Here is a 3440-nt window from a genome sequence, read left to right on the forward strand (position 1 = left end):
TTGTGGGTAAATCTCACACTATTAAGTGTGTTAAGCCATTAAGTGTAAATTTTATTCACCTTCTAATGGTAAAAGATGCTTTGATGAATTCTTGTTATTTAAAAATGAGAAACCAAACTAGGAAGCTTAGTATTGAGCCTTTAATTCATACTTTTTTTTTTTTTTTTTTTTTTTTTTTTTTTTTTTTTTTTTGTCAAACCTTATCATTCTTTAAAGGCTCTTTCCTGGGATTAGGAAAAAGTCACAAATTTTTCTAGACAGATGAGACTCAAGATTTGCACAGATACTTCCCCTAACCCTCACATGTCTCTAATATCTACCTATATAATGTGCCATAAAGATCTCCTCCACCCTTGCTTTTGTGTTTGTTTATTGGGTTTGTATTACTGGTGGTGTTGCTATGGGTGCGTTCTGCCTCATGAGATTCTGAAGTCCCCAACTAACAACACAAGATATTGGTAAGAAGAATGACAGGTGAATAGTCAACTATCTTCTTACCCCTTTCAAGTGTTGTTTAAATTCTTATGACAACACTATCTCCGTCTTGCTCTCAAGATGTAGCGATGGAGTGGAACCTGAAGCATGTTGTCTCTGGAAATCCTACTTCATTCTAATTTGAATCAGACTCTTTTGGGAACTTAAAGCATCCTTCAGTTTTGAGGTTTCTGTTCTATGCAGAAGTCTAACATTTGCTGAGTTCTACTTTAAGTTCTTGCATATTTCTCAGTCTTATCCTGGAGCAAAAGGTAGTGGAGTCAAATACGGATAGTGACAGTGAGTGGCGCGCTTTATATTCAACAGCTTGCTTCTCTACTACCTGAGAGTCCAATTGTCTCAGGAAAAGAAAATATTCATTACAATATTTTTTCTTTCGTTTTTATCTTTTGTGGTTCTTCAATTTATCTGATTTAAAGGCATTTTCCTGACACAATTCCTAAGAGTCATTGCTAAAACATAGTTCATTTTATTATAGAAACAGAGTAAGCTAATTATTTCCTGAGAACTTGCTATAATTTTAAGGCCTATGCACAAGATGTTAACTAATCACACAGCTCCCAGATATTTGTAACATGCAGTGTGACTCTGAGGTCTCATTTAAATGAGTGCTAGGCATGACTTGTGATGTGTTGTTTCTGGTGCTGCATGGGAGAAAAAGCGGTGCATTATGCAAGGTTAAATTCACAATATTTGACATGTCTTGTTTCAGATAGAACAGAAGTGTTCCATACTACACCCCTGTCTAACAATCCACAGCATTTTCTGTGAAACAATATCTTTAGTTTTAAAACATTTGTGAAATAGAAAGCTAGAAAGGAATTGCCAATTGCAAATATGATGCAAATTAATGCAAACTAGCATGAGTTAATATACATGTGTTAAGATAAAAATCCTTTTAAAATCATATTTTAAGATGATCCCAGGAATGTGAATGGGGAAACTTGTGGTCTATTTTTTGACTTGTGTTGAAGTCAATGTCATTGCTGCTAGTAATATGAAATGTGTTAGAATCAGAGTTGTTCAGCATTGTCAGAATAAAAGGAAAAATGTTCAGATCTGGCACATTTGATTTGCAAATCTATTAACTGGGCATCGTTATTTCAAGGTTTACTTTTTAATTCACAAATTTCTCTAAAAAGATGTCTGCGTTCCCTATGTTTATTTAGTCACTATGTATTCATTCTTTAATGCTTTGCAGTCTCACATAGCCTACCCAGCTATTGAATATACTCTTCTCAAAGTCATATACCCTTCTAATTCGCAAAGACAAGGACGAATGAATCTTTTGCCATTATCCTCCCAAGTCTATCTGAAGTTTGACATGGGTACTTTATTTTCATTGAAAGCTTCTCTTCTCAAAATATATCATAATATCTCATTTCTCTACTTACATCTGAGACTATTTTTCACATACTCTATATTTTTACAAGTTATATTAGATGTTCTCAAATATTTTTTCTTACAACTTTCCATTCATCCTCCTCATCAATAGTTTCCTTTTGCTAATTTTATGATCTCTTCCAATGTCCCCTTATGTTTTATAACTTTAGTAGCATTTTCTACATATTAATTTGTATTACATTTATTTGTGCACATTTATTTCCTCTCTGAGATTTCACATACACAACAAAGTTGTGGGTCTATTATTAATAGGAAAAAGTCATATGTGTATAGGGGTTTTTAATTTTTTGAAATGTGTTTACATTCCACTTCTCTTTAGAAGGCAAGTCCACCAGCTTTTTTATCCCCCACCCCTTTCTTTTGGATCCAAAACATGAGCTTGCATTTAACACTTGTTCAAAATCTACCTGTGGGAAGAGTAAGGGAAAAAAAGCTCTTGATTTCAGAGTTCCTTTAAGGTTCTTTGTGTTGGGTTTATCATACCCCCAGAAATATATATATATATTTTAATATTCAATGTTCTTTAATTATATTTTATTGTTTATGCCATTACAATTGCTCCAATTTCCCCCCTTTGTCCCCTCCCTATAGTTTTTAATATGTTTCTTATTTAAAATTTTCAGGTCATATTCACTTTAAAAAAATAAGGAAAATGACAGAAACACCTTCCTTCTTTTAAATGTTTGGAAATGGAGGATATATGAAGTCATGCTAGGTGTGACTGTCATTAGGTACCCCATTTCTTATAACAAGCAAGGACTCTTGAGAATTTCAGTTATTGAAAATAATACAAACACAACACAAAACAGAAAGGCCCTTCCCTAACCGTGCCTACAATTCTGTTCTTTCCCACCACATTCAACTGAGACTTTCCCCTGTTCTAGGCTTCAGAATTGCAGGGCTTCCCATGGTACTTCTTCTTCTTTGTGCTAACTCTGTCCACATTTACTCATTGAAGCAGCTCCTCCTATTCTATTTCTTTCTGATTCTCACCCAATTGAGCTATATTCTGCCAAGAAAAACACACAAAAATTGGCTCTTTTTATAATTTTTAAATGTTTTCAGAGACTTGGCTGACACCCAAACCCCATGAACTGTCTCTGGGCCTTGGCCATTTCCTTAAACAATGCCCCAAAGCCCTTCCACCTAAGACGCAGCAAAAGGCTTCAGTTGAAAAGAAAGGAAAGACAATCAATGTGCCATGAGATGCTCAACTTAACAGGCCAGTAACGTGAATCAAAGGTCAAACCATGTGGGAAATATCCTTCAATTTGACAGTGAAAATGGAATCAATATTTTAACAAATTGGTTCAACTGTTAAAAAAGCATAAGTTAACCAGATGTGCATCTGTTTACCTTCAGTTCCTAGCGATTCTCATACTCTGGGGGGTGGGGGGTAGTTTCATATCAACATCTTGGCTTATACTAAAGCAGTAGCACTGTTTCTGGAGAGGAGCTTATCATCCTCCCAGAAGAAAAGTCATTAAGACTCATTTTGATTGAGAAAGAAAGCCTAATCTAAGAACCAGGATTAAAGCAGC

Source organism: Desmodus rotundus, chromosome 6 (assembly GCF_022682495.2).
Source record: "Desmodus rotundus isolate HL8 chromosome 6, HLdesRot8A.1, whole genome shotgun sequence".
Classification (NCBI taxonomy): Eukaryota; Metazoa; Chordata; class Mammalia; order Chiroptera; family Phyllostomidae; genus Desmodus; species Desmodus rotundus.